This window comes from Odocoileus virginianus, chromosome 22 (genome assembly GCF_023699985.2).
Source record: "Odocoileus virginianus isolate 20LAN1187 ecotype Illinois chromosome 22, Ovbor_1.2, whole genome shotgun sequence".
In the NCBI taxonomy this organism is placed as follows: Eukaryota; Metazoa; Chordata; class Mammalia; order Artiodactyla; family Cervidae; genus Odocoileus; species Odocoileus virginianus.
The window spans coordinates 24380642-24407418 of NC_069695.1; positions in this window are offsets into that span (position 1 = coordinate 24380642).

Genomic DNA, 26777 nt, shown 5'->3' on the forward strand with positions numbered 1-26777 from the left:
GCTTCATCCAGCCCACCATTTCTCATGATATACTCTGCATATAAGTTAAATAAGCAGGGTGACAATATACAGCCTTGATGTACTCCTTTTCCTATTTGGAACCAGTCTGTTGTTCCACGTCCAGTTCTAACTGTTGGTTTCGGACCTGCATATATATTTCTCAAGAGGCAGGTCAGGTGGTCTGGTATTCCCATCTCCTTCAGAATTCTCCAGTTTATTGTGATCCACACAGTCAAAGGCTTTGGCATATTCAATAAAGCAGAAATAGATGTTTTTCTGGAGTTCTCTTGCTTTTTTGATGATCCAGCAGATGTTGGCAATTTGATCTCTGGTTCCTCTGCCTTTTCTAAAACCAGCTTGAACATCTGGAAGTTCACCGTTCATGTATTGCTGAAGCCTGACTTGGAGAATTTTGAGTATTACTTTACTAGCATGTGAGATGAGTGCAATTGTGCAGCAGTTTGAGCATTCTTTGGCATTACCTTCCTTTGGGATTGGAATGATAAGTGACCTTTTCCAGTCCTGTGGCCACTGCTGAGTTTTCCAAATTTGCTGGCATATTGAGTGCAGTACTTTCACAACATCATCTTTCAGGATTTGAAATAGCTCAACTGGAATTCCATCACCTCCACTAGCTTTGTTCACAGTGATGCTTCCTAAGGCCCACTTGACTTCACATTCCAGGATGTCTGGCTCTAGGTGAGTGATCACACCATCGTGATTATCTGGGTCATGATCTTTTTTGTACAGTTCTTCTGTGTATTCTTGAAACCTCTTCTTAATATCTTCTGCTTCTGTTAGGTCCATACCATTTCTGTCCTTTATTGAGCCCATCTTTGCATGAAATCTTCCCTTGGTATCTCTCATTTTCTTGAAGAGATCTCTAGTGTTTCCCATGCTGTTGTTTTCCTCTATTTCTTTGCCCTGGTCACTGAGGAAGGCTTTCTTATCTCCCCTTGCTAGTCTTTGGAATTCTGCATTCAAATGGGAATATCTTTCCTTTTCTCCTTTGCTTTTCACTTCTCTTCTTTTCACAGCTATTTGTAAGGCCTCCTCAGACAGCCATTTTGCCTTTTTGCATTCCTTTTTCTTGGGGATGGTCTTGATCCCTGTCTCTTGTACAATGTCACGAACCTCCATCCATAGTTCATCAGGCACTCTGTCTATCAGATCTAATCCCCTGGATCTATTTCTCACTCCCACTGTATAATCATAAGGGATTTGATTTAGGTCATACCTGAATGGTCTAGTGGTTTTCCCTACTTTCTTCAATTTAAGTCTGAATTTGGCAATAAGGAGTTCATGATCTGAGCCACAGTCAGCTCCCGGTCTTGTTTTTGCTGACTGTATAGAGCTTCTCCATCTTCAGCTGCAAAGAATATCTGATTTTGGTGTTGGCCATCTGGTGATGTCTATGTGTAGAGTCTTCTCTTGTGTTGTTGGAAGACGGTGTTTGCTATGACCAGTGCCTCCTCTTGGTAAAACTCTATTAACCTTTGCCCTGATGGTCATGGTGGTCTTGATCCCTGTTTCCTCTACATGGGTTCTCTAATGAGGTAGATAAACCTAGAATCTGTTATACAGAGTGAAGTAAGTCAGGAAGAGAAAAATATCATATATTAACACATATATATGGAATCTAGAAAAATGGTAGTGATGAACCCATTTGCAGGGCAGCAGTGGAGGCACAGACATAGATAACAGACTTGTGGACACACTGGAGGAAAGAGAGGGTTGGACGAATTGAGAGAGTAGCATGGAAACATATACATTACCATATGTAAAATAGATAGCCAGTGGAAATTTCCGTATGATGCAGGGAGCTCAAACTCTGTGCTCTGTGACAACCTAGAGGGGTAGGATGGGGTGCGGGTGTGGCAGGGAGGTTCAGGAGGGAGGGGACACCTATGGCTGGTTCACATTGACATATGGTAGAAACCAACACAATGTTGTAAAGCAATTATCCTCCAAACAAAAATACTTCTCTTAAAAAGGCATATGAAAGAAAGTAAAAATGTTTTTCGATGCACTGTCAGATGACAGAAAGGGCAAGAAAATCTTAGTTATATCACACAAAAGAGAAGTAAGCTTCAAAAATCACGTATAGTCAGACTTCCTGGTGGTCCAGTGGTTAAGCATCCACCTGCCCATCCAGGGGACATGAGTTCAATTCCTGGTCCGGGAAGATTCCTCATGCCATGGAGCAACTAAGCCTATGTGCAACAAGAGAAGCTACTGCAATGGAAGTCCAAGCCCTGCAACTGGAGACTAGCCCCTGCTCACCACAACTAGAGAAAGCCTGTGTGCAACAAAAATTAATAACTATTTTTAAATGTATATTAAAATATCACATACAGTCTATCGCCCTATCTATTACAGTTTAAAAATTCAAAACTTAATAGGGCTTATCTGCATACTTCCATATCCCAACTGCTGACTCTAGCATAAAGTTTCTGTTTTGATCCTAAGATTGCACAGCTGTTTATTCATTAAGACTCATGAAATTTCTACAGCCCTGAGCAGGGGCCACTGAAGTTGTAAGTTTCTCTGCCTTATCTCTGTTATAAATCCAAGGTGTCTTTGGAGATAGATAGGTACCAAGTTATCTGACTTAGCTTGGCTATACAGGCATCTGGAGGATTTCTCCTGATAATACAAGAACAAAGTCTCAAGAGTACAATGGACGCTTGCAAAGGTATGCTTCATCACTCTTCTTTTTTCCTACCCAAGATTTATCACTATTCCCAAAATACCAAAGGAGAGACAAAATGGAAATACCAATAGAAGGAATGAGCTTGGAGAAATATTCATAACAATGATTTGTCAAGATAATAGGGAAAAAGCACATAGTCCAGCACTATTAAAGGCTTACCTAAGAAGAGACATAGATGTTTTTCAACTGTGGTGTTGGAGAAGACTCGAGAGTCCCTTGGACTGCAAGGAGATCCAACCAGTCCATCCTAAAGGAGATCACCTAAAGGTGTTCATCGGAAGGACTGATGCTGAAGCTGAAACTCCAGTACTTTGGCCACCTCACGCTAAGAGTTGACTCATTGGAAAAGACCCTGATGCTGGGAGGGATTGGGGGCAGGTGGAGAAGGGGATGACAGAGGATGAGATGGCTGGATGGCATCACCGACTTGATGGGCATGAGTTTGAGTAAACTCCGAGAGAGAGAGTTGGTGATGGACAGGGAGGCCTGGTGTGCTGTTATTCATGGGGTCGCAAAGAGTCGGACACAACTGAGCGACTGAACTGACTGAAGAAGAGACAGGCTGAAGAAATCCAACATAAGTCAAATAAATGCTTTGGATTACCAAGTAACAACATCTTTCTTATCAATCTCATTGATAATTATCGAACTTTTTTACGTGGTGTCAGACTGTAATAATGCCACTGAAGAGGATAAAGAGAGAGAAAAAAAAAAAAACATAGGCAATAGGAAAAAAGGGCAAATAGCTTACTTAGATGTTAAAATCACTCCTACGATGCAAGAATCACAAAGCACTCTACCTGAAGCAGTTGCACGGTACCACAGACTAGGGAGCAGGGTTTTGATTCAGTAGGTCCAAAATTCCTCAGTGATATTGGTAGTGTGTCTATCAAGATGAGCTGAAACACTGTTATACCATAGCACATGTATCTGCAAAAAGGCATTCACACATATCAGGTCCAAAAAGTTGCTCTGGAGCCAGAGAAAATGAAAATTCAGGGTCTGAATTATCTAATCTAGGCTAGGTTTGTTATTCCACTGAAGCATGACGTCAGCTATTTAGATACATTTATTAAGTTTGCCTTCTCCTTTAAAATTAAAAATGGAAAGTGGTCATCTAAATGATTTAAAATGACTATCCCAGAAGTACCTACTTAACCTATTTCTTCTCAGCTGTTTTCAACTATAAAACACAATACGTCTAACCCAATGAAGATGAGAAATCATTTGTAGCTGGGTTATGACGTGCTACACTCCTCTCAGACTTCCTGTTGTGGGAGCATAAGGAAATCAACCCTGATTATTCATTGGAAGGACTGATGCTGAAACTGATACTCCAGTACTTTTGCCACCTGATGGTAAGAGCCAACTCATTGGAAAAGATCTTGATGCTGGGAGAGACTGGGGGCAGGAGAAGAAGGGGGAGACAGAGGATAAGATGGTTGGATGGCATCACTGACTCAGTGGACATGAGTTTGTGCAAACTCCAAGAGATAGTGAAGGACAGGGAAGTCTAGTGTGCTGCAGTCCATGGGGTCATAAAGAGTCAGACATGACTTAGCGACTGAACTACAACAACAAATTGACTCACAGCCCCTTCTGTTTCTCTGGATAGACCACTGCATTCACCCTGAGGTCACACTTCCCATGGACAGTTCCTGGTCAGTAACAATGGCAGAGGTACTAAGCCAGACCAAATTCCACACTACGCAAGACTCTCAGTGACTGATTTCAGGTCTTCCCATCAACCTGGCTAAGCCTCTCTAGGCACTTCACTGCAGTCTAAGACACCTCCCACCCAATCCTCTGTCCTCTCTTCCCTTCTGCACTGACAGTCTGAAGCCTCTTTCTGCCTCCCACTGCTCCCTCCCCCAAAATCTCTTTCACATCAAATCCCATCTCAGTATTTCCCTTGGGTGGATTCAAACTAACACAAGTGGTTCAGAGATTTGTCTAAGAAAACAGCTGGAAGATAGGAATTTGGAACAGGCTCACTCCCCAAAACAGTAGATTAGGAGTGTGTGATAGGGTACAGAGAGTCTCTGACACAAATTGGGGGCCCAGTTGCTAAAGGTTTCTCCCGAGATGACCTGGGGAAGTGCCCCAGTGGAAGACAAAGGTTGGTCGATACAGGTTCAGTCATTCAGGCTTTTGAAAGACAACCAAGCATCTACAAAGACAATAGAGTTGACTGGTAATTGCTCAATTATATTGATGCCTGGCAGAGGGGTATTGAGAAATGAGGGCTATTGAGAAGCAGTTAAAAAGGCCTTCTTGGTTGCTTTTACAAGGAGGCTCTTGTCTCTTACAGCAGAAAACAAGAAAGCCATAGACTGCAGATCTGATAGTTAAAGTTGCAGCACTTTGGTGATGTTTGAATATCATCCAACACAGTTCTGTTTTCCTAAAGTAAAGTGCTAACTGGGGAAAACTGGGACCTGAAAAAATGGGGTGGAACACTTGGGCTTCCCTGGTGGCTCAGTTGATAAAGAATCCACCTGCAATGCAGGAGACTCAGGTTTGATTCCTAGGTCAGGAAGATCCCCTGGAGAAGTAAATGGCAACTCACTTCAGTATTCCTACCTGGAAAATCCTATGGACAGAGGAGCCTGGAAGGTTACAGTCCATGGGGTCACAAGAGTCAGACATGACTTGGTGACTAAACCACACACCACCACACTTGGATGGATGCTCCAAAGATATTGACTATGCAGATCCTGCTAAACCCTCAGAGCTTACAGAGATGACCAACCCATGCCTTACTGGAGGAAGAACTTCCAATTGAGTTGAAAAACGCTACAGAGGCCTGCCCTGACAAGGAAACAGATGGTCCCCCTCAGGATTCATCCTCTCCTCCATTCTTGGCTACCCAGCTAAGGACCTACCTGGCCTAAAAAAAGAGGTTTTATCTTATTCTACATCAAAGAGGTTGCAAGAGTTAGCTAGCACATACAAGCAGCTGCTAGGGGAGTGACCCTGGAATTGGATTTTAAGAGTGCTTGATGAAAGGAGCTGGAGTATAAGACTGGATTGGGTAAGGAAGAATCCATGGACTTGAAGGTACTTTTTCTTCGACATAAGATTTAAAGCCTGGCAAGGATTCCAAAGTAGAGGAAAAACATGCAACTAGGATGGCTCTGAGAAGTTTGATGGCAGCAATGGCCAACATTCAGCAAAGTGGAAATGTCTGAGTTGTCTGACGGATGCTAGAGAGAAAAGTTAAGAGGCTAAGGGAAGTGGACTTGACCGAGATGAGGGTGAGGCAAGAGAAGTTCACAGGGGCAAAATTTAAGGAGTCACTCACTCTTAGGGTATTGCAGGAGCAGGGTCCCTTGCCTCACCCTTGCCTTGATCCTGGAAGTGGTCCTGCTAGAATGCACATATAAAGTAAGGCCAGAAGACCTCCCAGAAGGTTTGTTCCACAGGAGGACCCGGAAGACATATCTTTCCCACAGCCATTAGGAATTCGTTGAGAGGGGAACAGAATCACTAAGAAATTTGGAGCTGGCTCCTCTGTAGACCATGGGGAATGTTAGGAGAGATGGCACAGAGCTGAGTTCAGTAATGTTCATGAGATGGTAACAGTTCCCAAAGTATAGAGGCCAAGCAACAGCGTTAAACTGCCAGAAGTCAGGAAGCTGCAATTACCATAATGACCTGCAAGATGAGAGCAGCCCAGAGGTCTGACTCACAGGGAGCTGCGGAGATGACTACTAGAGCACAGCTGCCCTAGGAACAAAATAGAAGGGCAGCCAGCAAGTGAACTACTCAACATCTAAAAGATAAAAAGGCAACAACGGGAAAGCAAGAAGCCAGCAGCAACACCTATAAAAAGTCATAGTTCTTTGCTCAGATCACACATCTGAGCAAATTTTCAGATCTAGAACTCCTTGGCTAAATACTACAGAAAGTATATACTGTATTGATTCCTATGAGACCCCCTGGAGTAACCCCTACATTGAGCCCTTGGCCTATGGGGTAAGAGCTCTCGTAGTGGGGAAAGCCAAGTGGAAATCTCTGAAACTGTCCTTTCTCACAGCCAAGATGGTAAGATACCAACAACACTGAAGCCTGGAGATGATTTCAGAGATGAGTTTTGCCATTAATGACCCAAAGAAGGCAAAGAACACTGGAACACACGTGTGCTTAGTCACTTAGTCGTGTCCGACTCTTTGTGACCCCAAGGACTGTAGCCTGCCAGGCTCCTCTGTCCATGGGATTTTCTAGCCTAGAATACTGGAGTGGGTTGCCATTTCCTTCTCCAGGGGATCTTCCCGACCCAAGGATCGAACCCGAGTCTTCTGTGTCTCCTGCATTGGCAGACAGATTCTTTACCCACTGAGTCATTGGGAAAGCCCAGCAAAGAACAAAGCTATCATCATATTGTTACATAATTCACAAGTCTAGCCCTTGCAAAAGCCATCTTGGAGAATGACTATAGGCCAAACTCAGTCAAAGAGTATCCTTGATCATGGCTATTGTGCCAGATATGGTACCACTAACCCTCTTCTAATTTTCCCCTCAGAAAGAGGTGCCCAAGGGAAGCTGCCCCTCAGACTAATGTGAAGTAGACCTTTGTGGCATAAGGGTTAGACTGTGGCAGTCATGAAAATACTCTCAGGACTCTTGCTGTGGGAGCATAATTGACTAATGGCTTCAGATCCTGTCTCTCTGAATGCATCAGTACCTTTGTCCCAAGGCCACACTCCCCATGGACTAATCTCAGCCAGTGCTGGGATACAGCAGAAATACTGAGACAGGCCTATTCCAGAAATACAACTGCAATTCCAGGATTCCGCATTGAACTGGCCAAATATTTCTTGGCCAGACTGCACTGCACTCTCAGATGCCTCATTCGTCCTTTCCTCTCTTCTTCATGATCTGAAGAACTTCCCTCACTTTCTCCTTCTTGTTTTCACACTAAATCTATTCCTCACGTGTGTTAGTTGCTCAGTCGTGTCTGACTCTTTGTGACCCTCTGGACCATAGCCCGCCAGGCTCCTCTGTCCATGGGGTTCTCCAGGCAAGAATACTGAGTGGTTTGCCATTCCCTTCTCTAGGGGAATCTTTCCAACTCAGGGACTGAACCCAGGTCTCTTGCATTGCAGGCAAATTCTTTACCCTCAGAGCCACCAGGGAAGTCCCTAATCTATTTTGTAGTGGACCTGAACTAGCACACCCTGAAAGTCTGAGCAAAAGGATCTGCATTTCCACTGACAATGTTTTAAAAGACACAGAATCACAAGGTGATCAGAGACTTACTTCTTTATTTTTACTACAATAAAGGTAACCTGCTAGAGTCTGAAGATGATTAAGAAAACAAACCTGGAACAAAAATGGCTTTGTATCTTAAAATTTGCATACAACATAGCCAGAGCACAAAGAGGAAGACGCAGCCTCAGTGCCAAGGTAAATATGCATCATACCGTCGGTGCCAGTCACACAAATGGGATCTGCCTAGAGCTGGTCCTACTTGTGTTCCTAACTTGTCTGAAAATGTTTAGAGATTGTCATTCCTGGATCAGCACTTTTAGTTTGGATCTTGGTGCCAACAGTACCTTTAATTTTGTGGTTTCCATTCATCTGTTATTGGCGTGGCTCTTGATGCATGCAACCTCACCCAGAAAATAATAAATGGGTTCTCACTTCTGGTGGAGTAAACTTAGATTAGAAGCCATAGTTTGGTGGACTCTGCTCAGATGAACCAGGTTCTCCCAGGTTTGTGGTTGATTTAATCTAAAATAAAGTGCAATGGTCCATTCACTTTCCAGATAAGTCCAGGATTTTAAGAATGGTCCAAAGTTAATTTGGATCCATGAAAGGTGTGGTTTTTCTGGGAGTCACCCAAAACTAGGGGATCCTAGAGTTATTCTTATCCTTGATGATTAATGGACAAGTCATTCAGAGTCTCTCTGTCTACATTTCCGAAAGGATATAATAACCCCTCCCTTTGAGAAGGTTGTGATGCTTTATATATTTGTATGGAAGGCCTTGAAATCTTCAATTGGTATAAGGGGAAAAAATACGACAAAGCTGTATATTGTCACCTTGCTTATTTAACTTATATGCAGAATACATCTTGCAAAATGCTGAGTTGGAGAAATCACAAGCTAAAATCTAGATTGCCAGGAGAAATATCAGCAACCTCAGATATGTGGATGAGTACAGATACGTTAGAGCACTTTCTGCTTTAACAGCAGAAAGTGAAAAGTAACTAAAGAGTCTCTTGATGAGGGTGAAAGATGAGAGTGAAAAAGCTGACTTGAAACTTGACATTAAAGAAACTAAGATTTTGACATCCAGCCCCATCACCTCATGGCAAGTAGAAGGGGGAAAAGTGGAAGCAGTGACAGATTTTATTCTCTTGGACTCCGAAGTCACTGTGGATGGTGACAGCAGCCATGAAATTGAAAGATACTTGCTCATTGGATGGAAAACTATGACTAACCTAGACACCATATTAAAAAGCAGAGACCCCACTTTGCTGACAAAGGTCTGTGCAGTCAAAGCTATGGTTTTTACAGTAGATATGTATGGATGTGAGAGCTGGACAATAAAAAAGGCCAAGCACCAAAGAATTGATGCTTTTGTATTGTGGTGCTGGAGAAGACTCTTGAGAGTCCCTTGGACTGCAAAGAGCTCAGACAAGTCAATTCTAATGGAAATCAATCCTGAATATTCACTGGAAGGACTGATGCTGAAGCTGAAGCTCCAGTACTCTGGCCACCTGATGCAAAGAGCCAACTCACTGGAAAAAAACCTGATGCTGGGAAAGATTGAAGGCAGGAGAAGGGAGCAGCAGAGGATGAGATGGTTAAATAGCATCACCACCTCATTGGACACGGGTTTGAGCAAACTCTGGGAGATAGTGAAGGACAGGGGAGCCTGGCACGCTGCAGTCCATGGGGTTACAAAGAATCAGACACGACTCAGCGTCTGAGCAAAAACAGCAAAAAAAAAAAAAAAAAAAAAAGTTCTCATATGCACATTTTTAATTTAAAGACAAAGAATTTGATCAAACTTTGAGGTTTTAGTTCATTAGGCTTTCTCAACTTAATTGATCTTGTTTATGTTGAAGTCTCTATAATGAACATTTTATTGGCACCTTTTATTTTATTTTTCAAGGGTGTGGACTGCACCTAGCATATCTTTGGCAGCCGTACCTAGCACCATGATGGATGTTTAATAAATGCACATCAACTTGTAGGAAACAATGTGGCAAAGAAGTATTGACTAAGAATCCCAAGACCAGGGTTTAAGTTTCAGCTCTACTACTAATACACTGTAGACTCCTCCACAAATCGCTTGACTTTAATTTTCTCTTCTGAAAATGAAAACATTGGTGTTAATCATCTCTAAAGTAACTTTCAGGATTTTTAAAAATAACCTATCACAATTTGTAAAGTTGTTACACCTTCATATTATCTAATGAAGAGCCATTTTTTAAAAAAGAAGAAATATGGAGACATTTATAAGTAAATACTCTCATATTTTTTTTTCTAAAAATCTGTACTGCTTTTCAAAAGACAATGTAGTATAATACAAAGAGTACTAGACCTGTGTTCTAAATATGGATTTGCTACTAAATGTGTTGGGGAGTTTTGGTAACTCATTTACATTTGTAGGATTCAGTTTATTATATGTAAAATTAGGGTATTTGATTAGATTAATTCTAAAGACTCTATGTACTAAGGTCTCTCCCAGTCCTAACAATCTATAATCCTTCTGGGTGACATTTTAAAATGCCTTTTTTTTTCTTTTATGATTACAATAGTAGTTTTAAAATACTGATTTTAAAATGTTCAAAGATTACAAAAATACATTAAGTAAAAATTGAATCCATTGTAATGATGTTACTTGGAGATTAAGTGTTAAAATCTTGGTGTATAATCTTTCAAATTTTTCACTGATATATTTACATTGATGTATTATTATATAACCTATTATTTTACAAAATGACAGCATGTCATACATACTTTCGTGATACTTGCTTTTTTTTTTACTTAATGATATATAATGAACATCTTTCAACCAGACATATGCAGCTCTATCTCATTCTTTTTCATGATTCTTTTCCACTGAATGAATGTATCCAAGTTATTCATCTATCTCCTACTGATGAACATTTAACTTGTTTTAAAATTTTGTAATGGGCATCTCAGATCATCTATAGACATCTTTTTCCATCTATCTTTGTACAACTTTGGAATTATTTACAAAAACGTGGAATTTCTGGGCAAAATGGTACAATTTCATACATAGAGCCAAACTGCTCTCCAAGCCAGGTGTGAACAATTTACATCCCCATAGACAATGTAAGAGATAAGAACACTAGGTGGTGCTAAGCATATTAATTCCAGCTACCATATATTAATAGTAAGAACTGGGGAGGCTTATTATCTAGCTTGGGCTTTTGCCTCAAAATACTGTAAATCTAGACTAGAGCTGATATAAAGTATATACCCTTAATTCAAGTCTCATTGTTCCACCATCAGGTATATCACAAGCAGTTCCACAAAGCAGAACTAGGGCCAATGTATGGAAATAATAGGAACATTTTGATGCAAAAAAAAATAGAAAGAAAAAGCTTTCTAGCATCAGAATTTTCCCATAAAAAGATGCTCTGTTTCTTAACTAGTGAGTGCCCAGTCGCTATAGTATAACTGGTCACCAACTGAAGGCTAGATGACCTTTTATGAAATAAGTAGTTAGCTCTGATAACTTCTAGAGTTCCCTTCAGATTCTAAGACTCAAGGACACACAGATTTTGAAGAATAAGAATTGGGGTTCAATCCTCCCACACATATTTGCCTTCCTGGACTCTGTTTCATGTCTGAATAACAATTTTTATATTTTCTCTAATCTGTATATTTGAATACTTCATTAGGTTAACTTCTGTAAGTTTAGATAACTATGTCTTTCAGAGCTCAGGTTAAATATCTTTATTTCCATTCAATTATACAACATATATGTATATTGAACCTGGCAGAGTACTAGCTAGGGATCTGAGAGTGAACAAAACAGATGATTCCTGCTATCATAGAATTTAAAGATTGTGCAAATACAGATACATAAACATAAGGCTATATATATATATAAAATAAGATATTATAAAACTTTCATTTGAACTGCCTATGAAATTAACTGGATAGCTATCCAGTAAATCTAAATATGTTCATTAAGAAAATCAGAAACATGTGACCAATATTTTTAAACCATTTCTCACTGATTTTTTTTTCAGTAGACATAAAGCAAAACAGAAAGCGAGATAATTACCTGAACATTTGAGGTAAAGATAAGAGCCAAAATAATTATCTAATCTAAAAGTAAAGCGAACACAATACATTTACTTTAGTTGTCTAGGAAACTGCATCCACATTCCCTTTTCACCTACAGATCTTCACAGGCCCAAATGCTAAGATTAGAAATTTCTGAATACATGAAGCACATGAACATTCTCTCTGGCCCCAAGCCCAACATCACATTTCCCCTAACAGAAAGACTACAGAAACAACAGAAAAGGAGAGAGCGGTTCAGAGAATGGCTTTAGGAAAGAGCGGTTCAGAGAATGGCTTGGGTTAAACTGTATGTGTTTACGAAGAAAAGTGCCAACGAAATCACATATGTCAAGGGAAAAAAAAAACACCATAAAGAAATTTCCCAAAGACATCTCTGAGCCAAACCTCACTCTTAGGTAAAAATATCATTATCTCAGGGCACATTCCTCTCCTCTCATGCATGCATGAGCACAATGCTTCCTGTTGAAAGCTCACTCTGAAAATAAAACGCAGTCCCATGGTAAGCCTAGCTTCCCATGAAGGCAGGACAGAGTCAACAAAATAATCCTCACTTTCTTTCAAAGGGCCAAAATTTCTCAAAGGATTTCTATTCCCTGAACAGTCTAGATCTTACCTAAAATAAAGAAATATAACTTTAAATAAACTTTATAATTATATAATAAAGAAATATACAGCCCTACCAGTTAAACTTGGTCAAAAGTTTTTAAATCTCATTTTTAAAACACTCAGCAAGGAAATTTGTATAGCTCAGGAGCTTTAAAAAAAAATCAGTCAATTATTTCTTTATAAGATTTCTAACCTGACATTCAGGGCAAACCATTACCTTTTACCATATAATCCCAATGTATTTTTGATCATGTGTAACTAACTTGGGGCAAAGATAATTTCTCTTCTACAGCTTGGAGGTTAACCCACTTGATGTTTCATTTTCACTTAGTACCCTCACTTCTTATCACCCTCAAAGAAAGTTCTGTCCCCTGACACCAAATGTACACTGTGACTTTTTAGGTTGCAACAACTGAAATTGTCCATTTTGGACCTACTAAAACAGCAATTTCATGTGGTTCAAATCAAGTATTTGTTCATTTTTCCAGACCCCCATTTCTTCATCTACAACCTAAGGATGTTTGACAAATTGAGCTCAAAATCCTAGGTCTAATAATCTATGATTCTAAGAGCTACAGGATCAAGTTCACACACATATACACAGGGGAATATATGCATAGGTGTCATTTGCCACAGTAATTTTGCTACAGAAAGAAGAAAATAATTCATTAACAAGTATTTATTGGACACCTAGTTTGGGCAAAGCCCTAATACAGGCACTTTTATAATATGCTTCCCTGGTGGTGCTATTGGTAAAGAAACCACTTGCCAATGCAGAAGACCTGGGTTCGAACCCTGGGTTGGGAAGATCCCCTGGAGGATGGAATGGCAACCCACTCCAGTATTCTTGCCTAGAAAATCCCATGGACAGGGGAGCCTGGAAGTCTCCAGTCTATAGGGTCGCAAAGAGTTGGACATGACTGAAGTGACTTGGCACGCATGATATGCAAATGATAGAGTTTATTTGGCTATTTATGGGAAGAAAACTCTAAAATATTTTGAGGGCTTGAACTCCTTGAACTTTAAACCAAATTTAACTTTGTGTATGTCAAACACTTGGTCATGCTTATCAAATCTAAGTGGAATACTTAACAATCACAGTCATAATTTCCTTCCAATGCCTCTGGAGGCTCTGGACTGAGTCTGTGAATGAGAAAGAACAAGCTGAGCCACAAGAGTTTCATAACTTTTTTCAGGCACTCACTTCGTTATAACAGATGATTTATGTGTACAAGATTCTCCAGGGTAGGTGCCCACTCCTATGAATAAGTGATAAACCACTAAAGTGCATTAACTCTCTTAGGCAATCAATCCTTCATCCTGCAAACGCTGCCCAAGTGTTTATTATGTCAAGCCCTGGGCTTGGCTTTGAGATATGGAAATGAACAGTCCATCTCTTCAAGGAGTTCACATTCTATTGGGTAAAATAGATCAGTAAACAAATATGGTGTTGGTCGGAAAGTTCATTCAGGTTTTTGCATAAGATAATATGGAAAACCCAAAAAAACTTTTGTCCAACCCAAATACTTCCACTAGCTTTTGACAAGTACTTGTGCAAAGTACTACAATGATATATAACATGGCAGGAGAGGGGCATTGGTGCACTTAATTCACAAAGAAGGCAATATCTGAATTGGAATTTGAAGATATAAATTCCACACGGTATGGATGCAGGGAGTGGGGTAGGGAATGGATACTAGAGGTTAATAGAACAAGATGCGCAAAATATGAAGACCTGGAAGAATGTTCTTTATTCAGAGAAAGGTGGCAACACCAATAGGGTACAAAGTGTGAGCAAAGATGTTAAAGGAAGTCAGATGGGTAAGGTAGACAGGGACTAGCTTTTGAAGTTGTAAGGCCAGCTTAAGAATAAGAACTGTTCTGTATGTAATAGAAAACCACTGAGGAGCCTTTAAGCATGAGAGTAGCATAATTAAATTAGAAAAATTTGAGAGATTCTTGAATGACAGTGTGGATGATAGTTTGAATGGAATAAGTTGGAGTCATCAAGATCAGCTAAAAGGCCCATTCTAACAGTAAGGAAAAGAGAAAAAGGACTAAATTTACTAGAGTAAAATACTCTGGAAACTACCACTGATAGAACCCAGAAACATAAAATCAATCATTCCTGCATTCCATCTATTCATAAATTGATCAATCTAAAATGTCAAAACATCTGGCTTAACTGCTTTATTTTTTCAACAAATGGGCCAGTTTTGTGGCATAACATAAAGATATTTATCTGTTCATTAATTGCTACAAACTCAATTTAGCCTGGGGAGACAAAAAGCAAGTTTTTAACTTATGGAAGAGTTTTTATGATAACATGGATACCCAAAGAGAATCTTTTATAGGTAAGAAAAAATTATAATATGGCATTTAGTCCTCCTGCTTCAGTATCACATTAACTCAACATATTAACTCAATTTTCTACATGGACATGAAATTGCAAGGATAATCTAATAGTTGTTATTGTTGTGTAGTTGCTAAGTCTTGTCTGACTCTTTGAAACCCTATGAACTGTAGCCCATAAGGCTCCTCTATCCATGGGATTTCCCAGAGAACACTGGAGCAGGTTGCCATTTCCTTCTCCAGAGGATCTTCATGACCCAGGGATTGAGCCTGCATCTCCTGTATTAGCAGGCAGATTCTTTACCACTGAACCACCGAAGAAGCCCAATGACTTGAATAGAATTCTTCAAAGAAGACATGCAAATGGCCAACTATTATATGAAGAACGCTCAACATCACTAATCATCAAGGAAATGTAAATCATAATCACAATGAGATGTCTCCTCACCTGCATCAGAATGTGGCTATTACTTAAAAAAAAAAAAAAAAAAGACTTGTATTGATGAGGACATGGAAAAACTGGATCCCTTATGTACTGTTGGTAGGAATGAGAAATGGTATAGCCACTATGGAAAAGAGTATAGAGTTTCCTCAAAAAATTAAAATAGACCTACTGGTGTAGGTCTTCCCTGGTGTAGACTAGATAAGAATCTGCCTGCCAATGCAAGAGACACAGGTTTGATCCCTGGTCCAGGAAGATTCCACATGCTGCAGAGCAACTAAGCCCGTGCACCACAGCTATTGAGACCGCACAGGCTAGAGCCCACATGCCACAGCTACTGAGCCCGCGTGAGCAGCTACTAAACCTGTGAACCTAGGGCCTGTGCTCCACCACGAAGAGCAGGCCCTGATCACTTGCTGCGGCTAAGAAAGCCCACACGCAGCAACAAAGACCCCATGCAATCAAAAATAAATCAGTAATTTAAAAAAAAATAACATTCTTCCAAAAATAGATCTACCATATGATCCAGCAGTCTCACTTCTGGATACTTATTCCACGCAAAATAGAATCCAGATCTCAGAGAGATATTAGTCCTCCCACGTTTACTGCAGCATTTTTCACAGTTGTCAAGCAGTGGAAACAACCTAAATATGTATCAACACATGAACAGTAAAGAAAATGTGGTTATACAGACAATGGAATACTAGCCGATCTTCAAAAAGGAGATTTTGCAATGCGTAAGTAACATGAATGAACCCTGAGGTCATTGTGCTAAGTGAAATAAGCCAGGCAGAGAAATACAAATACTGTAGGATTCCACTTACTTGAATGTATAGAAATTCACAAATTCATAGAGTCAAAGAATGGAATGCCAGGTTCCAGGGGCTAAGTTCAGGAAGTAATGGGGAGTTATTCAACAGGCATAAAGATGTCTGTTAAGCAAGACAAAATCTAACGGTTTGCTGTACACCACTGTACCCATGAGGTCCCCCAGGTGGCTCTAGTGGTGAAGAACTCGTCTGCCAACACAGGAGACTTGAGAGATGGGAGTACGATTCCTGGGTTGGGAAGATCCCCTGAAGGAGGAAATGGCAACCCTTTCCAGTGTTCTTGCCTAGAGAATCCCATGGACAGAGGAGCCTGGTGGGCTACAGTCATAGGGTCGCAAAGAGTCAGACATGACTGAATTGACTTAGCATGCACACACTGTACCTCTAGTCAATAATCATGTATTATACACTAAAATTTTCTTAACAGGGTAGATCTCATGTTAAGTGTTTTTACCACAACAAAAATTTTTTAAAAATTTTAATGAGTATATATTCAATATGCCAGCAAATTTGGAAAACTCAGCAGTGGCCACAGGACTGGAAAAGGTCAGTTTTCATTCCAATCCCAAAGAAAGGCAATGCCAAAGAATGTTCAAACTACCACACAAATTGCACTCATCTCACATGCTAGTAAAGTAATGCTTAAAATTCTCCAAGCCAGGCTTCAGCAATATGTGAACCGTGAACTTCCAGATGTTCAAGCTGGTTTTAGAAAAGGCAGAGGAACCAGAGACCAAATTGCCAACATCTGCTGGATCATCAAAATAGAGAGTCCCAGAAAAACATTTAAATTTCTGCTTTATTGACTATGTCAAAGCCTTTGATTGTGTGGATCACAATAAACTGTGGAAAATTCTGAAAGAGATGGGAATACCAGACCACCTGACCTGCCTCTTGAGAAACCTGTATGCAGGTCAGGAAGCAACAGTTAGAACTGGACATGGAACAACAGACTGGTTCCAAATAGGAAAAGGAGTACATCAAGGCTGTATATTGTCACCCTGCTTATTTAACTTACATGCAGAGTACATCATGAGAAATGCTGGGCTGGAAGAAGCACAAGCTGGAATCAAGATTGCTGGGAGAAATATCAATAACCTCAGATATGCAGATGACACCACCCTTATGGCAAGGTGAAGAAGAACTAAAGAGCCTCTTGATGAAAGTGAAAGAGAAGAGTGAAAAAGTTGCTTAAAGCTCAGCATTCAGAAAGCTAAGATCATGGCATCTGGTCCCATCACTTCATGGCAACAGTGGCTGGAAACAGTGGAAACTGTGGAAACAGTGGCTGACTTTATTTTGGGGGGCTCCAAAAATCACTGCAGATGGTGACTGCAGCCATGAAATTAAAAGACTCTTACTCCTTGGAAGAAAAGTTATGACCAACCTAGATAGCATATTAAAAAGCAGAGACATTACTTTGCCAACAAAGGTCCATCTAGTCAAGGCTATGGTTTTTCCAGTGGTCATATATGGATGTGAGAGTTGGACTATAAAGAAAGCTGAGCACTGAAGAATTGATGCTTTTGAACTGTGGTGTTGGAGAAGATTCTTGAGAGTCCCTTGGATTGCAAGGAGATACAACCAGTCAGTTCTAAAGAAAATCAGTCCTGAATATTCACTGGAAGGACTGATGGTGAGGCTAAAACTCCAGTACTTTGGTCACCTGATACAAAGAGCTGACTCATTGGAGAAGACCCTGATGCTGGGAGGGATTGGGGGCAGGAGGAGAAGGGGACAACAGAGGATGAGATGGTTGGATAGCATCACCGACTGGATGGACATGGGTTTGGGTGGACTACGGGAGTTGGTGATGGACAGGGAGGCCTGGCGTGCTGCATTTCATGGGGTCACGAAGAGTCAGACACGACTGAGCGACTGAACCGAACTCAACTCTGACTTTTTCAGCACATGTGAAAAAAGCTCTGTTTGAGATTTTCTTGGTGTTCAGTTCTGGTCTACCCAATTACCAATAATTGACTTGGGCTGTGTTCTGTCTCAGAGTTCTGTTCTTAAAGTCTTTCGAAGGATCAAAACTTCAGTACTGCTTCTAGTAAACTCATAATTATTTTCTCCCTTTGCCTAACTATAAATAATCTAGTTCAATCACATGTGAAGTTTGTTGCCACTGACCCACTAAAGGTACTATTTTGCTTTCAGACATCAGAAGCATTCTTACTGATAGTTTTTTTTTTTTAATTTCTTTTGCCAATGTTGTCTCTACTACCTCCTGCTGTTTTCTATTTTACCAGGCTGAAAGACTACAATACATGCATGCTGAGCTGTTTCAGCTGTGTCTGACTCTTTGCAACCCTATGGACTGTAGCCCACTTCTGCCTATGGGATTCTCCAAGCAAGAATACTGAAGTGGATTGCCATGCCCTCCTCCAGGGGATCTTCCCAACCCAGGAATCGAACCCACATCTCTTATGTTTCCTGCATTGGCAGGCGAGTTCTTTACCACTAGTGTCACCTGGGAAGGCTGAAACACTACAACACATTCATTTAATTATATAAAGACAAAATTAGTATTTAGGAGAATAAAATAAGAGAGTATTTTTTTTTTTGCTTGACTTGACAGCAACTTGAATCCCTTCCTGCATTGCTGGACCATGTAATTGTGCCACTTAAAGCACTAGCAACAATATAAAAAGTCCAAACGTACTATAGACTAGCCATTTAAATGGCCAGAGACACAAATAAAGAACTATGTTTTAAAGAATTTTGTGCCACCACCACATAATATTTTTAATCACTCCACAATACTGAATCATTTAAAGATATTTCTCTTTTTATGTGCCTAGTTTTTTGATACAACTTAATGCTCATTAAGGGCTCCCCTGGTGGCTCAGATGGTAAAGAATCTACCTGCAATGCAGGAGACCCAGGTTCAATCCCTGGGTCAGGAAGATCCCTGGAGAAGGGAATGGCTACCCACAGAGAATACCATGAACAGAGGAGCTTGGCAGGGCTACAGTTCATGGGGTCGCAAAGAGTCAGACAAGACTGAGTGGCTTTCACACATGCATACAATGCTTATTAAATCTTAATACCTCTATAGTCTTTCTAAAAAAAAATGATAATTCCGCAGAAGAAGTATAGGCAGGAGCTACTTCTCCCGAAAGGCATATGTCTTATATACAGAGTGCTAACTCTCTGAGAGCAGAAACCACACCTTTGTTGATATATGCTATAGGGATGGATATAATGCCTGGCAGATGGAGTTGCCAAAGATAGAAAGGAATATGGATTATAAGCCTGGACATTAAAGACACATGAAGATAGACCACACAGAGAGAGCTAGTAGAAGTAGATTTCATATCTCTCAAGGGACAACGCAATTGGCTAGAAGTGAGAAGAAGTTGAATATTTACCTACTGTCTTAAGAATACATGGTAAGGGGACTTCCCTAGTGGTCCAGTGACTAAGTTTCTTCGCTCCCAATGTAGGGGATATGAGTTCAATCTCTAGTCGGAGAACTAGACCTCACAGGCCACAGCAAAAGAACCCATATACTTCACTGAATATCGAAGATCCTACATGCCACAATTAAGACCCAGTACAGCCAAAATAAATTTAAAAAAAGAATATACAGTAGGAAAAGAGTGGCTGCAAATGAATATAACTAGATTTCCAGGTAACAAAGAGAACAAAGTTTATGATTCCATCTTAGCATATTAACCTGATGATGATAGTTTAATAAAAATCTGTTTCTATAATTTTAGAAGTTAGAAATGCAGCACATTTTTACTTAGTATGGCATTCCTTATCCAATTAAACTTTGATGGATAGCACAACTTTTAAAAAGAATTTGTGAAAAACAAATATACTTTGAAATGGAGACACTAAATACATGCTGCTTATTCCAGTAGATATTTACAGAACTATAACCTTTTAAAAATGCTGAAAGGGGAAAGATAGACTTCCACCAGTCACTCAAATTGAAAGTAGGAAAGTGATCAGAGCAAGAAGGAACATGGAAAGCCCACAAATAGCTATAAAGGTTGAGATCACAATTACCAATTTAGAGTTTTTTAGAATGACCTAGGCACCTGATACACAGGTAGGAGGTAAGAGTTAAAGGGGCCATCTGTTTATAAGCAGAGTGATTCTCAAGAAAAAGAAAAATACACAGATTCCTCTTTGTGGAGCTACTGAAGACATCTGCTCCTCTACCAACTCTACTTATTAGAGTCCAGTCATTTTATTTTTAGGATTTCCTCAGAACCTAGAATGGTGTTGTACCTTATAAATGATCAATATAATGAATCAAGTTCATTACTGTGTAATCATATTATGTATATCTGTTGACTGATTCATTTTAAAGTATTACAGTGGATTTTCTCCAAATTGCACAAAGAATAGAATATAAAGTTTATAATTTACTGCCAGTTCTAAATATACTATGTCATGTGCATTAATCACCAACACCTTTGAATATAATGGGCACTCAACAAACATCTGAAGGATAAAGGTATAAAAGAATAAGATTAGCTGAACTATAACCCCTGATGAAGGAGAGGAATTGGCCCATTCTTTCTTGTGGATCCCGCACAAACTTTCAGAGCCAGCACGCCCACAGTGAAGGAACACCATATGAACGAAGCTTCACAATTGCTCTCTTATTACCACTGGGCTTCTGGCACCCAGCACGTCTTAGAGTTCTAGTGTTAAGGAATGCATTCTGAGCCTCTGCCCGCACAGGCATGTCACAGTGATGCTTCTAAACCAAACCGGAGCTCAGATTTGTTTCAAGTCTTCACTTGCTTTTGATGGAAGGTGTGCTGGCAGTTGTTGTCATCATTAGCCTTGTGGCAATACTTTTTCCCTTAAGTGTCTCATGTCTCATATGAAAGCTTAAAGCTTGTTAAACAGGGAGGGACTTTGGAATATGTGCCAATGTCAAACAGTAAAGTTTTTATTTTCTTCTGTTGTAACAACTTTAAAGGTCTGAATTTCCAAACCCCAGTCCCTAACACCACTCAGGATTTTAAGTTAGATGACGGAGTAAGAATAGGAAGGTCCCGATTCCTTTCCCTCCTTTTATGATCTTTATCTTAGAACTAGTAAATGAAAGATTTAGAGCCTGCTAGGCACTTGGGCGTGGAATTCGCCTATAATCTTGGTGTTTATGGGATAAGTGAGCTGTCCACCCACGGTTCTGTTACCTAGAGAGTCAAGATATCTGAATTTATATGAACGACCCAATACTTCAATTGCAATAACATTTCCATAGGGCTTCCCTGGTGGCTCAGATGAAAAAGAATCTGCCTGCAATGCAGGAGACACAGGTTCAAACCCTGGGGTTTCCCAAGTGGTGCTAGTGGTAAGAAATCTGCCTGACAGTGCTAGGAGATGCATGAGATGCGGGTTTGATCTCTGAGTTGGGAAGATCCCCAGGAAAAGGAAACGGCAAACTCCAGTATTCTTGCCTGGAAAATTCCATGGACAGAGGAGCCTGGTGGGCTACAGTTCATGTGGTCGTAAAGAGTCAGACATGACTGAGTGACTGAGTACAATATTTCCATGGCAGTTGACCCAAATGTCACATTTAGAAATCCACAATAACTAATGTTCGTTGAGCGCTTACTGGCTTCCCTGGTGGTTCAATCAGTAAAAAATCTGCCTTCAGTGCAGGAGACCCAGGTTCAACCACTAGATCAGGAAGATCGCCTGGAGAAAGGAATGGCTATCCACTCCAATATTCTTGCCTGGAGAATTCCAAAGACAGAGAAGCCTGGCGGGCTCTACTAGACTGTGTATTCCTTGAAGGCAAGAACTATTATCTACTTCATCTTTCAATCTCCAACAATATCTAGAACAATGCCTCACACATACAAACTTCTTTTAATAAAAGTTTACTGAGCAAATGAAAGCCTTCATGATTCTGGAATGCCTATGTTTCTCTCTCTAGAAGTTTTCAATTTTTTATTATTAGATGATAAATTTAACTTCTAAAATCATTATAGTCATTCATACTCTCAGACACACATACTTATTTACCAAGTTTACCAGGATCTTTTCTTCTGATCCCAAAAAGTACAAGCCTCTGAGGCCAAAAGCAGTAGCTACATAATAGGTGAACTTCAATACCAAGCAACAAGTTGGGACAGGTAATTACGGATACAGAATCCATTTGCAATTGCAGGGGAAATTTCGGGAAGTAGAATGTATTTATCAGAGTTGGAATTTGGCCAGGATTCTAAGGAAAACACCAATTACTCTTTGATAATATAAAGTGGCATATAAACACTATTTAACTGAATTTCTAAGGTAAGAATTTCAGAGACCCACAGAAGGGACAGACACATCATCCCCAAATAAATTCTTCCATTGAGAAAAGTTCGTTGTACTTTAATAGTAACCTCTCCAATCTAACAAAGAAAACTTGTCAGGTTAGTAGCAAAAGTGAGTCCTATTTAAAGGAGTTGAAGGATATAAGAGGTCTTTCCAGCAGTTTAATCTATCGTGCACATTAAATTCATTTAAATTAGCTCCTTTCTGCAACATCTCCATAGCCTCAGATATTTCAAAATAGAAAGACCCTAAGAGAGCTGATTTCTTCAGAATGGAAACTTTCTCAGACAACAATTCACAAAGATTGTTAGGTGTGATCTTGCTTGGTATAAAAGTGAGGGAATATATTAAGTACAAGGTTTGCCTGACTATAGTCAGAATGTCTTTACAAAGGACTTTTATTCCACCCTGAGAAAAAGAATATTTCAGATTTAGGAAGGTTTTTAGGAAGACACAATAATTCCAGAGGAAATAATCTGGGAAATAGGTGTGTGCTATATCTGAGTTAGATAGCAAAGTAGACAGTGTAGCCATTAACCAGTTCTATCAGTTTTTGCTTCATGTGTTTCTAAGTCTGTTGTTAGGCATACGAACATTTAGGACTGTTATGTCCCCTTGATAATTTCCCCTCTTAACTTTTTTAAATGACCCTCTTTATCCCTGGTAATTTTCTTTTCTCTGAGATCTACTTTTTTTTTTATACTATTATAGTTACCATATGTCACTTTTAAACAGTGTTAATATAGTATAGCTTTTTCATTCTTTCATTTTTAACCTTTTTAATGTCTTTATATCTAAAGTAGACTTCTTATGGACCATTCACATTTAATTCACTCCTAAATTGATTGCATTTAACTTGATTGTCTTGTTTTATTTTTACTTGGCCTACCTGCTCTTTGTACCCTTACTCATCTTTTTCTGCCTTTTATAATTTTGGGGATGAGTTTTATGATTACATTTTATCTCCTTGATGTCGCATTAGTTATAATTCTTCATTTAGGTGTGTGTGTGCATGTGTGTGTATAAATGGTTATTTTAGGATTTACTTATCACAGTCTATTGTTGTTGCTGTTTAATCACCAAGTCATGTCCGACTCTGCAAACCCCATGGACTGCAGCATGCCAGGCTTCCCTGCTCTTGACATCTTCCAGAGTTTACTCAAATTCATGTCCATTGAGTTGGTGATGTCATCCAACCATCTCATCCTCTATTGCCCCGTTCTCCTTTTGCCTTCAATCTTTCCCAGCATCAGAGTCTTTTCCAATGAGTCGGCTCTTCGCATTAGGTAGCCAAAGTATTGGAACTTCAGTTTCAGCATCAGTCCTTCCAATGAATATACAGGGTTGATTTCCTTTAGGAAAAGTCTACCATCAAGTAATATTATATCACTTCATATTTAGTATGCGACTAGTACAACAATATACTTCTATTTCTCTCCTCCTTGTTTTTGTGCTATTGTTTTCATACATTTTATTTCTGCATATGTTTTATGTTATATGTATATATATTATGCCCACAATATGTTCTTATTATGTCTGCTTTAAATAACATTAAATTTAACAACATATTTGGACTGCAAGGAGATTAAACCAGTCAATGCTAAAGGAAATCAGTCCTGAATATTCATTGGTAGGACTGATGCTGAAGCTGAAGCTCCAATACTTTGGCCATCTGATGCAAAGAACTGACTCATTGGAAAAGACTCTGATGCTGGGAAATATTGAAGGCAGGAGGAGAAGGGGACGACAGAGGATGAGATGGTTGGATGGCATCACCAACTTGATGGACATGAGTTTGAGCAAGCTCTAGGAGTTGGTGACGGACTTGTTAGCCTGGTGTACTGAAGTCCATGGGGTTGAAAATTCAGACACAACTGAGAGACTGAATGAAATGAACTGAACTAAACTGATGTCTGCTTTAAACAGTTATTTCTTAAAGAGATTTTCTAATAATAAAAAAATGTCTTCTATGTTTATTCAAATATTTACCATTTCCAGCGTTCCTCATTCCTTTGTGTAAATTCAGATTTCCAGTCGATATCACTTTCTCTTTAACATTTCTTAAAATGTAAGTCTCTTAGTGATTAATTATTTCAACTTTTATTTATCTGAAATATATTTTGCTTTCATTTCGGGAGAATATTTTCACTCGGTATAGAATTATAAGTTGATAGTTTCTTTTTTTCCTGCTGCTCCGCTATGTTCTGGCTTGCATTGATCCCATTAGAAATCTTATGTCATTGTGATAAGGACATAAAATGTCACTGACATTCGTTATGTCAATTGTGCATGCTTAGTTGCTCAGCTCTGTCTGACTCTTTGTGACCGCATGAACTGTAGCCCGTCAGGCTCCTCTGTCTGTGGAATTCTCCAGGCAAGAATAGTGGAGTGGGTTGATATTCCCTTCTCCAGGGGATCTTCCTGACCCAGGGATCCAATCTGAGTCTTTATGTCAATAAAGAATACCTTTTTTCTTCTGGACATATGTGTCTTTTTTCTTACTGGATGACTTTAGTATTTTTATCACTGGTTTAATATTTTCTTGTGCTTATAATTTGTTGACCTTCTTGAATCTCTGGGTTTATTATTCCCAGTCATTATTTTTTTTATTCTTTCTTCTCATTCCTCTTCTCTGGAGATTCAAAGCACATAATATAGTAGACTGCTTAAATTTTCCCTGTTTGCTGAATCACTGCTAATTTTTTTTCAGGCGTTTTTTCTACCTGTGTGTATGTTTCCTAAGACTACATTCCCGCAAACTGGGACTTAAAACAACAAAAATCTGTTCTCTTATAGTTCAGGAGGCCAGAAGTCCAAAATCAAGATGTTGGCCTAGTTTATTTCCTCTGGGGAGCCTGAGGGAGAAACAGTCCTTTGCTCCTCTCCTCCCTCCTGGTACTTTCAGCAGTTTTCGGCATTTCTTGGCTCGTAGATGCATCACTGTGATCTCCACTTCGATCTTCTTGTGGTCTTCTTGCCTTCTCAGGGCTTTCTTCATTTGTTTCCTTCTCTCCTTGATCGCTATGCTTCACTACCTGATGTTCATTGTCTGAAAACTATATTCTCAGAGATTTTGTTGTTTCTTAGTTGTTTCAGCCAGGAGAGTGAATAGAAAGAGAGTGTTCTGTTCTCCATCTTGAGCAGAGGAAGGTGTCTCCTGCTAATCTTAGGAAGCGTTGGCCTCTGTATCCTTGGGTTCATCATCTGAGGATATGGAGAACCAACTATACTGGCCATTTTATATAAGGGACTTGAGATCCATGGATTTGGCTATTCGTAAGGGTCCTAAAACCAATCTCCCTCAGATACCGAGGGAGGACTATAGTATATAACTGGTATAAATGAATACTCTCTCCATAAAATCTGGTATTTCTCCTGAAAATTACACGTATGTCTCACAAATTCAGTATCTCTTACATAATTAGATCGCTAAAGAAAAAGTCAGCACTGTTTATAATGATAAATAATTTGGATGATTATAGACTTATTCCTCTTTTGAACAATCTAATTGCAAATCATTGAGTTGTTAGAATGCACACCAACAATTTTATTCTAGGGACTTTACTCTATGGAATCCAATATACATAACTTCTCAGTCCCTTTAAAAAAGGGGAGGGGGTGGATATTGGGTCCAAACAGTTATGTGTATTTTATCTTTAAACTCTTCCATTTTGCAAGCTTTTCATTAGTGGTTTGTTTAGTTTCTCAAAGGCCCGTGTGTCAGGACAACATGAAATTTGATACTAATAAATTCTGTGAGGTAGATATGAATTTCTGCTAAGGCACACTGGTAGCTGCCAATAGCAAGACATTTTAAAGTCTAGTAAATGACAGAAAATCTTCTCTTAGGGCATGCCCTAAGCCCATCTCATCACAGTCGCTGTACTCTCCAAAGTCCCACCCCCACCCCCAAAGTGTCCACTGAAGTGATTTATAAGAAAGGAATGGTATCATTTACTCTGATTTTCTTTTTCCTTCACAACATTTGTTGAGTGGTTTACCCAATGAGAAAACTAGATGCTAAGTTTGACTATTACAGATTTCCTGTTGTGGCGTTCAGGAATACAAAGAGCAAGATTCTAGGTGTAAGAAGCTCTGAAAGACGAATGCTTTAGCATTTAATTCCAGATGATGTAACCAGGCACCAGCAGGAGAGTCCTTACAACGCTACCCACGCACAGTAAGCCTCTAGAGTATCTGTCCCTGCAAGCCCGAACACTCCTTCAGCTTCCAGCGGC